Here is an 11,173-nt window from a genome sequence, read left to right as displayed (position 1 = left end):
GATCTCAATGCAGTGTGGCAGCTGCGACTGAAACAAGCTGAAATATAATGTTTTTAGCGAATGGATGGCTAGAGTAGAACAAGGTTTCAATGTAGCCAAGCTTGTGTTTAAATACGATTGCAGCATCTTCTATAGTTTTGGCGGTAGCTGTCATAGCAGAGTCATCCGTATAAATAATGACATATGATTTTTGTTCATTTACAAGAAGGTCGTTCACGCAAAAGAAAAAAAAATAAAGTAGGTCTGTCAACCGTGTCTTGCGCAATACCTATGGCAGCGTTGTTAAACTTCAGACACATTTTCAAATTTGGACCCAGTGGGGATGATCGCGTAATAACATTTCAGGAACTGCAAGACTAAATCACCAAAACCAAGTCTTCGAAGCTTTTTGGACATAATTTTGTTGTTCAGACTGTGTAATGCTTTTTAAATTTCTAAGGCTACGCCTACTGCTACAAAATTTCTATCAAGTGCGTCGTTAACGACTTCGAATAGGGGCAAGATTGCAGTCGTAGTAAACCTTGACTCCTGAATGCCTTGTTTTTCAGTGCCAAGAATTGCATAATTCTTAAAAAGTTCTTAATACACTAGACAAGCAGCTTCTCGAAAAGTGTGTTTAAAGCAGCTTAATATAGAAATTGGTCACTAATTGCTTAGATTAGCAGGATTTTATTTTTGTATACTGGCACAACTTTTGCTACCCTCAGTGGACCCGGTTATGTGGCATTGTAAAAGAGTTTTATTTTCGAGTGACGCACCCGGCACTTCTGTTGCTGCAGTTTTCGAGGAACGGCAATACGCCTCCGCGCTATGCGCCTTAGGGATCCGGCTCAGAGCTATGGAGCAAAAAATGTCTGTTAAATTTATCCGTCGAATGAGATGCGATTAGGAATAAGTCTTTTGACAGAATATCCCCTTTTGCCCTGCTGGGTGGGTGATAGAATTTAAAATTACCCACGGTGTGTTGGACTTATTCGAATTAGCATTAATTTTTAGCACTCTGTAGCGCCAGCCGATTATTTTGGGCATAAACTCTACAGGTGACAACTACGTTCTTGCTTTCGCGCTATGTCCTATCGCTGAGACTATGAATAAACGCTTCCTTTTATATGAAGGGCCATACTTTAGAACAGGCACCAATCATTATGACTCACACCATACTTTGGAAGCTTCTTAGCGTAACAGACACCCTGTAAAAAAAAGTACAGACGAACAAAAAAGGAAAACAGACGCAGTACCGCTCGAGTGATCGTTTCCTATTGGTGTTAATTTTACGCAGTAAGGTAGAAAGTTCGGCGAGTTGGTAATTAGACATGGTTGAAAAAATGCACTGCGTTGAAAAAGACGACGACGAAACATCAAAAAAACTTTATACCTTGATAAAACTTAAAACAATTTTTTTTTGACAACCTGGCGGTTCCGCGTAGGTGCATCTGTTTGTTTCGCTGTATATATATCTCGTCTGTTTGTTCGGATAAACTTAGTTGTGAGTCTGCGCTTGTCCAGTTCTTTAAGTGTTTCGTCGTCGTCGTCTTTATTTTTTTTTAGCGTAGTGCATTTTTAAATCATATTCATTTTACGGCATAGTTTTTATAGTGGGTCATGAAAATCGACGCTCCCAGTTTTTTGTTCTTGTCGGTAATGAATATTACGGCGAAATATTAAAATCTTTACTTATTCTTATTCGAAAGTCTCTTATCCCTGTGATTCTAGAGCCCAGACCAAGCCTGTATTTTTTCTCTTTTTTTTTTCATGCTCGTTGACGCGATATGCAGCTTTATCATTTCCTTTGCCGCGAGAGATGCGCCGAGACGTATTTCGAAGATTTCAGCCACTGGCGTGTATTTTTACGATTGTTCCAGGTTATTCTTGTCACTATTTGCAGCTTTAGCTAGCTGTTTCTTCACCGCCTTTAAATTGAGCGTTGACGGGTGCGACGGGCATTCATAGATCGACGACTGCCGAGCACACGTGCTGCTATTGCCGCCGCCGATTGCTTAGTTCTTCTACGGGTGCAAGTCACTCAATGAACAGTTTATTCCAGTGAATTTCAGGCCTCCGCACTTGTCACCAGCAGTCTTGTCACCACTACGTGACGATATACTTTTAACTTGCTTACGAATATGCACACGTCAGTCTTTGAAACCTAGCAAGACAATGCTTTTCATTGCTTCAAACTGAGAAGGGCTAAAAATAACATCTTCGCTATTAAGGTTCATGCATTTGACAGTGTTTAAAAAACATTCAGGATGAGAAGGTCAGGTTTTACGTCAAGGCGACTCTCGGAACGTTGACGAATAGAAAAGGTAAGAGGCCAAACCAAATATTCGTCATGATGTTGTTATTCTTGCTCTAAGTGAGCAGCATACAGCTTTAAAAGTTCGCTTCCATCTGTACAGAAGCCAACGAGGCCTTTCGATCACGGCTCATGCTATGCGTTTTTAACCCGTGATACCTTAGAATATATTTCGCTCATTCAAATGAAATATTACGTACATGCGTAAAAAAGCCCACCCTTGTAATGTGACAAGCTTTTTCCTTTCCATATTTCGTAAATTGCTTAATGGCTGTGGACTGTATAATTTTCGCATTGAGAGAACCCTGTCCGCCAAGTGAATATAAGTATTGGCTTATAAAACAAGTATCCTGAACTATTTCTGTCTCATTCAACTATTACGGGATTTATTAAGTACAAATGAATTTACAGACATGAATTCAGGTCATCAGAAACAAGTAACCTTTCCCAGAATGACTGGAAAGGCCAAGCCAGGCATATATGCGAAGCGATACACCGCTTTCATTAGTCGAAACGCAACACCAGACGCACTGCTCCCTGTTCTTTTGCCATCCCGGCTGCTAAGCTCAAACGGATGCCTTCAAGCTTCGAATACGTCGTCACCGGCCAGTGGTAATGTTGAGCCGCGTGTCAACGAATGTAGAGTAGTTTTGGCACTGAACTAACTGAACAAACATAAAAGCGCTTGAGCGCGACAACTCACCTGGCGTTCTACGGCCGAGATGTACTAAGGCCTCTTCGCAGCCTGTGCGGCCGGTCGGCGACGCGGCGTGGTCCTTGCCTTCCCAATTTACGCCATGGACCCTGCGAAAATCTTCCGCTGACGGATACAGGCCCCTAATATCACTTATTACCGCCGATGTTCCGCGTTTCCCTGCACTCATCTTGCTTGATATTTGCGTCCCACGTGCCGAGCGATTGAAAAATCCTACGTTCCACGAAGCAGTTGGGCACGTCTTCCACCTCTCTGCGCGTGTGTTCGGCTGCAGCTCGCTATAAGGCCTGTAGCAAACCACGACATCATTGCTCGAACGTGCTGGGGTGAAAAGCACGAGGAATGTCGTTTCATTCCGCAGGCCATTTTTGCTCTACCGTCATTACGTCTGAGCCCCTGGCCCACGGAACATTGCGGGTCTTGCGATTCATTGGCGGGAGAGGGGGGGGGGGGGGGGGGTTGGTAGTACAATTATAAAGAGCAAATCCATCTGTGCTACCTTTGCATCCTATGCTAGGACCTCGATGTTTGCAGAACCACCTCCCTACAAAACGACTGACAGCGCGGATGGCACGTCATGATCACACACGTGACCTGATAATGGTCGGTTCTTGTGGGACCTGCCCTATAGCAGAGATTGTGAATTGCGTGTATGTACTCAAGCAGGCTCTCTTCTGGATGTCGGATGGCTAATTCGAGCCCTTTAAGCATCCAGAACTCGTAATCGATTGGACAGAATTCAGCAAAGAAAAGATAAGTGTGCCATCAACTTGAAGGTCGGTCGGCAGAGTCTCCGTCGTGCCGCCCTCTCGACGAGTGCTGCAGGCAGCACTTTTTCTAGCACCACGTCGTCTGGAGACTCCGGTGCCGTCTGACAGCCCTCTAGGCTTCGCAAAAACTCGTGGACTGTTTTTGCGTCCGTGTCGCCAGAAAAAAAAAGAGACATCTGTATTTATCTGGGGAGGGGATACTGTCATTTATGCTGCGACTTAGTTGACGCAGCCACCGAACCGAGCTTACAGGATAATGCCGAAAACATTTCGGTCTTCTTTCTCATGAGTGAGGCCGCTTTCAAGACTAAAAACTGCGGCTAAAAACTGCTCAAAAACTGCGGCTGGCTTGAAGGGGCACAGCAATCATCGCGCGACTATACTGCCTAGTACGCGTAAACATACCAATCATAAAGGCTCGTCACGCCGACAACCATCATGCTATCTTCAACAAGTCACGGTAATGTTCAGAAATATAAAAGTAAAAATTATAGACAGAAATCTCTAAATAAGAAAAAGCACACTACTCCAGAGAAAATCAAAACACTGTACAGATTACTTCACTACATCCGCCTCTTCATTCCCGCTAATTCTGAACGACAAATGGCGTCCTGCCTAATCAAACAAAGGATGCCTGCCTCGAGCGTGGCTGCGCACAGCGAAGTCAGCACAAAAATGGTCCACTATAGGCGTCATTGCGTGGACGAATGTTTTGCCATTGAGGGACAAAACAAAGTGGTTTATTCTCACATGATGCTGAACTCGATATCTACCCGTGGCAGAGGTAAGGGGCGTCACGCTAGTCGCTAGCGGTTCTGCCGGCCAATGCGAGGGTGGGAAAGGATATGCAGTGGTGGTGAAGGGGAGCTACCATCCTATAGTATACAATAAGGTGCTTGTTGAGTAGACGTTGTGTCAACATTTGCATGTGCACAATGCCCTAATCTTGGCAGAACGAGTTCATAGATGACAGAAGAACAGAAGCATTGCCTGATGTATGAGATAAGCACGATTGAGTGGTCGCAGATGTACATTCTATATTGAATTTTGTGAATGTTTCTTTTGAGCCATATGAAGGTCGTGGTGGTATCAGTAAATACTTTGATGACCATGGAAGCGCGGTAATAATGGTTTAGTTTAATACTTTATGACCTGCGCCTGAAATAGCTTTAATGAAGAGATGGAGAGCTTCAGGAGATCTACAATTGACTTAAGTCTTTCTTTGCATAAAGGCGGAAAAAGCTTTAGATGCATATTGCTTACTTCTTGTTTCCTCGGTAGCAAAATTTCTTTACCGCCTCCTTAATTGTGTGCAAATTGTCTACGATCTGCGTGTTCAGCTCACAAAAAACGATAATAAATTATAAAAGTATGATATCCATAAATATTATAGCATAAAAATCACAATGAGATTTCCGGGTGATACACCAAGCTCGATATTAAGGAGAACCATGTAGAGTTTACTGTGTTTGTTTTAAATGTCACGATAGGTAGGGTTAAATATTCCATCGATGGTACTTTCTGCATGTCGATATTGAACTCTTAAGGTGCAAATGAGTGTTAGTAACCGCATGGTTTCGTCATTGGTGCTTGCTTGTAAACGATAAAACGGCACCTTATTATCGGCTGATCACTGATTGAATATTTCCAGAATAATTTAGTGAACTTGACATTTACCAGTTACCACGAACTCTGAATATGCAGCATGCCGTGGTTGCGGCTGAGAATCGCCAGCTGAGGTATAAGTTGTGATTCAGCAGCCAGGATGGGATGTGGTGGTGACATCTGCGGAAATATCAGTTGTTATTCTGGCCGACTCGCAATATTCAAGAGCAGGATTAAGTCTAAAATATGTGCAGATCCTAAGCTAACGTGCAATATTTAACCTTTCAGACACCATACTTGTAGGCACGTACATTATTGTGCACCGTGAGAAGACGCATTGAAAAGTGGCAGAAGAATGAAGTTGGCTAAAATAATGGCGTCATGATTTCGGGCAAATTAGGCGTCATTGTTGCTTTACGTGGGTATTCAATTTAACCTGGATGGATGGATGGATGAAATATAGGAGCGTCCCCTTTGAAACGGGGTGGTAGCAGTAGCTATCATGCTCAGTTTTCTCCCTATATCTTAATTATTGATTTCAATTGGTTAACTAAACCATCATTCGATTTATTAAATTTTCTTTTCTACATTACTAACATTATGTCACTTCTCTGCTTTTAAGCCACCAATCTTCCAGTTGTTTTTTGCTAGTTTCCACCACCGATTTATTCACCCGGCCACTGGTATCTCTAAACCCCAGAGCTTCAGGAACAGTGACTGCGCCTGCATGAACTTCCGGATGGATACCATTACATTCGAGTATAATATGGTCAATTGTTTCACTGGAATTACCACATACAACACATGCGTCATCTTCATTGTTAAATTTCTTTTATTGCGAAGCAATACCACTTTAGCTACCCCCTCAGCCCGTCAAAAGGCGCGGCGGTGGCAGCCACGCTTGACCTTTAGCGTGACCTGGCTGTGTGACGTCATACCATCTGTGTAAGAGTGGGGGCTCAACTCGCGCCGTCGCCTTGCGTGGTGGCAGTTACCGCCTGACTTCTGCTCCTCTCACCAGTGGCGCTGCGCGCTGCGTGACGTCATGCCTTCTGTGTAAGAGCGGGGGCTCACCGTCGCCTTGCGTGGCGGCAGTTACGGCCTGACTCCGCTCCTCTCGTCAAGCCATGAGATGCCGCCTAGAGTCAAAGCGCTTAGGCAGGCTGCAAAGAGGAAGCAAAAGCGAGCCACAGAGACAGAAGAAGAGCGAGAAGTTAAAACAGAAGCTAAACAGAAGAACGGCTTTGCAAGCGACGAGCGCAAGAAGCAGCTAGGCAGAAAAGGCGGTCAATGTCTTCGGTAGCAGAATCGACGACAGAAGCAGGAGAGGAAGGTGCGAATTTGTCCGATAGTTTGGAACGTGCATCTACTAGCAGCACTACCAGTTCGGAGCAATGGAACGCTAGCAGACGACAACGAAGTGCCCAAGAAACACCAGAAGAGCGACAACAGCGACTAGAGGAGGAACGTGTGTATCGAGAGAAGTACAATGAACAGAAAAGAAAACGGCGTGCTGAAGAGACACCCGAACAACGAGATAAACGCTTGGAGAAAGCACGGGAGAAATCTCTCACTCTAGCTACCCGAGCTGAAACCGATGAAGGTGTTCTGGCACAACGGCGTGAAGAACATGCAAGGCTAGTGCAGGAGTTTGAAGCGGCAACCAGTGAATTTAATAGACGCTTTACTGACAATGCGTTTGGCTATGCGTGTTCAGTGTGTGACCGGTTGTGGCACAAGCTTCCCATACTTCGAAAGATGCCCAGCCCATATCTCCCTGTACAGCCTCATTTGTGGTTTTGCCGTGGGCACCTGGTGCTAATCGTCCGACGGCTCTCTGATTTATTTCTAATGTTGACTGTACCTCTGATTTTAGGCACAAAACCGCATTTCCCAAAGCAAGTCCGGGCACCATAATTCCTTTCAAAATACCCCTCAAAACTGCATACCTGTTGTATCCCCACAATGCCCTATGCTTCATTATCCCGGCATTTCTTCGCCCTTTGGCATTAAGTGATTGCTCATGCTTTCCAATGTATGCCAATCCTTAGTTTACCCATACCCCCAGATATTTATATTCTGCTACTCTGTGTATTTCATGCCCTTGTATTTTAAGACCCTGATCAGTTGAGCCGTTGAAAATCATCAGACTCGATTTAACTGCGCTAAAACTGAAGCCCGGAGCGTCTCCTTCGTCTCCGCAATACTTAATTAGAGTTTGCAATTCTTCCAGATTCTCAGCTAGCAGCACAATATCGTCTGCATACAAACCGGGGAGGCGCTGCTCTACCGCCTTTCCACCTAATCTATATGACAGGTTAAAACCCAGGTTACTGTCTTGTATCCTCCGTTCCAGGTTTATCATATAAAGCATGAACAGCAGCGGTGATAGAGGACAGCATTGTCCTAATCCTTTGCATGACATCTTCCATACTTCTTATCCCTCCCCATGTAATTTCTGCGTTGTTATCCCGGTATATTTCCTGTAGGAACTCTATTATGCCATAACCGCTACCTGTGAACTTAATAGTGGCGCCCTCTAAGCTGAAGCGCAGCCAGGGGGGGGGGGGGGATTGTAATAAATCAGTTTGTGTTTGGTTCTGGAGTGCGAGGTTGCTTGGCTCTCTCTTTTGGCCTCCCGGCAAGACAGCACGGGAACGCCCACACAACATGGTGTCAGAAGTGACAGCAGCATGAAAAACTCGCCTTAAAACAGCTCTCAACGACCGTCAGCGGCAAAAAGATGCTTCCGAACGAAAGCGCGCAGCAGGCCCAATGGCTAGGCCTCACTCTGCAACCGCCAGACGCGTTCCACTTCTACAACCCTGCAAGTTGGTCTTCATGGAAGTCTTGCTTCGACGACTACGCCGCTGTCTCTGGACTACGGAACGCTCCGCAAGACATGCAAGTACGAATGCTTGTGTACTGTGTGGGCCCGGAAGCTCGCTCGCTGCTACACTTTTTCACTCGACGCTGCCGCGTTAACCTCCTACGACGCAGTTGTCAAACGCTTTTCCGAGTACTTCGTGCATCCCTGTAATAAGGAGCTCTCTAGGTCTCCCCTGAAGGGGCTGGGGCAGGTTGTTGTGGCTGTATAGGAAGAAGGAAAAGATAATGCACTGGCTCTGTAGCTGAGCCACCTCCGCTGCCTCGTGCAGACAGAAGAGAAAATAGGGAAGAAAGACAAAGAAGAGGGAGAGAAAGACGCGCGCCGCAGCAACAGCCGTCGCCCACCACCGAAGAGGTGGCGGGCGCAATGACAGCCTACAACAGCTAAAAATTCGAACAGGCCAGCCCCCGCTGCAAGCGGCAGTGACCCACCTGTCCCAGCCCTATCACGGGAGTTAGCCTGAGTCGCTTTGGGACGTTAAACCCCACAAACCGAACTTTATATGTTCCCTTCTGTCCGCACGAGGCAGCGGAGGTGGTTGCCCCGCCGTGGTGGTGCAGTGGTAAGACGCCCGACTACTGAGCCGGAGTACCCGGGTTCGAACCCGACATCGGCGGCTGCGTTTCGATGGAGGCGAAACGAAGAGGCGTCCATGTGCTGAGCGATGTCAGCGCACGTTAAAGACCCCCAGGTGGTCGAAATTACGCCGTAGCCCTCCACTACGACTCCTCTTTCCCTATTTTCACTTTCACTTCCACCTTCCTCCCTTCCCTTAGGGTGCGGTTCAGGTGTCCACAGAGCAAGTGTGACAGATACTGCGCCTTTCCCTTCCTGTGAACTAATTACAAAAAATAAAAAAACATTTTGTTCAGAATGTGTACATCCAGCATAAGCCAATTTCACTCCATTGTGAATGCTATATCGAAGAGAAGAATATTGTGAAGGAAATGGCCAAACGCCTTTTATGAATCCACTTGCATTATGCAACACGGGTTTGCATAACAGCACACACTTCTTGATCACTTCGCGACTTCTGTGTGTTTGAACGATACTGCGCCCTCTAACGCCGCAGGTCTAATGACTGACCCAAATATCTCTAATCGAACTATGAATGAAGCCTTCTTGCAAAGACTTGGTTTAAATTTTATAATCATCTTATGTTAGGGAAATCGTCGATAGAATTTGACTTGCCTTAGCATGGCTGGATCCTCTGGTTTAAGTAACAATACTGTATGTGAGAATAAAAATGAAGGTGGAAGGAGTTTCATGTCATAGGCTTTATTAAAAACGTTTCTTAAAGCGGGCGCTAGTTGGCTTTGTAAGCTTTTATTAAACAAAGCTGGCCTGCTAAGCGTGCTCTTGGCCTTGTAAAGAGGAACGCGCAGCATGATATGATTATAGTCACATTTAACATGAGTAATGCTATGGATATTGGAAATGTTTCTTACTATAATACTGTGGGATCTTTGCCCATCAGACTGAAACGATGCCCCGTTGTAGGCAGAATAAATTGTTACGGGGAAATGGGTTTAATATTTACAAAATATACGGGGAATGCATCAAAGCTACGCACAGTAAGTATCAAGCACAGTCTCAGTAAAGCTTGTCCCCGAACGAGCCTACTCGCACCCACTTCCACTTCGTCCACCTCTTTCACATGCGCAACACCGGGGGGCGCAGCGTAATTGACGTAACAATATATAACCTTACTGACGAAAGTGGGTGATGAGATAAGATACATTTTGGAACAACCATTTTTTGTTACCTAATTCTACAAAGCCATAGGCGACTTTGATTCTGGTAAATCATCGGCATTGGACGGACTGACTACATTATGCCGGACACGTTAGAAACATACCTTAGTTCTCCTCGTATAGCGTTTCTGCCGCCTCTATGGCAAAGTACGGGCGCGAAGACGATGCCTGCACCTGTATGATGGGCGTGCTTTTGTCAAATAAACAATACAGTTCAACCAGCCTAAAAGACTTTCTTATTGCTCTTAAGCGATTATAAGGGCCTTTCTAACTTCTGATATTTTCGTGCTGTTCTTTGATTTGCTGTTTTAATCCAGCCTGCGACGAACTGTATATCATTTACATTAAGAAATCAGGAGGACATTCGAGCTTTGCCTACATGAATAGGCTCGATAATAGCTTCAACACCGCTTTTTGATTCCGCATTCTTTAGATTGTTTGTTTACCCTCGTTTTGTTGAAAGGAAAACGCGGTATCCGACGCACGTCTTGATGTGAACTTGCGCTTGCAATGAATGGTCCATTGGAGGTACAGATGTGGTTGGTTCGAATTCCCATCGCAAACTAGTCTCCAAGTTGCCTAGTCGACGGATGCTAAATGGAAATCAAAATATTATGACACTGCCATGAATTATGCACAAAGAACGGCTGGGTCGTAGGTTTGCTAAGATATCAGCGATTATTTTTGGGGAACATCTGGTGCGACGCCAAGTCTCCCCAGAGAGTTGTGGCCGTTGGCGACGGCTTTTCTGTGCAACGAGCCCAATGCGCTCTCTCGCAACAGCCGGAATTATCAACTCTACACAAAGGCATCGATATGACAAACTTTCGCGCTACGTAGGATGCAACACACGAAACGTTTACTTAAAGCCTTACCCTATAAAAACGCTTTTTTAACATGTTTACAAAAGTTTTCAAGGTTTCAGAGGAAGATATTCCACTTAGGCTTGTTATGTTATTTCTCTATATATAGTTAGGAATTTAGTATTCCAAATAGTTGAAATGGCAGTTCCTGTTCAAGAAGAGGGCTGAGTTGTGCTGGTTGGTTCATGTTGGACCACTGACAAAACAGCGCTGGCAGATGGTACGGGAGAGAAGCGCATGCATTCTCTCCGCGCCGTCTGTCAGTGCTGTTTCGTAGGTC

The sequence above is a fragment of the Amblyomma maculatum genome, chromosome 5, assembly GCF_055883805.1.
Source record: "Amblyomma maculatum isolate TAMU_Amacu chromosome 5, ASM5588380v1, whole genome shotgun sequence".
Taxonomy (NCBI): Eukaryota; Metazoa; Arthropoda; class Arachnida; order Ixodida; family Ixodidae; genus Amblyomma; species Amblyomma maculatum.
This window is presented reverse-complemented; position numbering follows the sequence as displayed.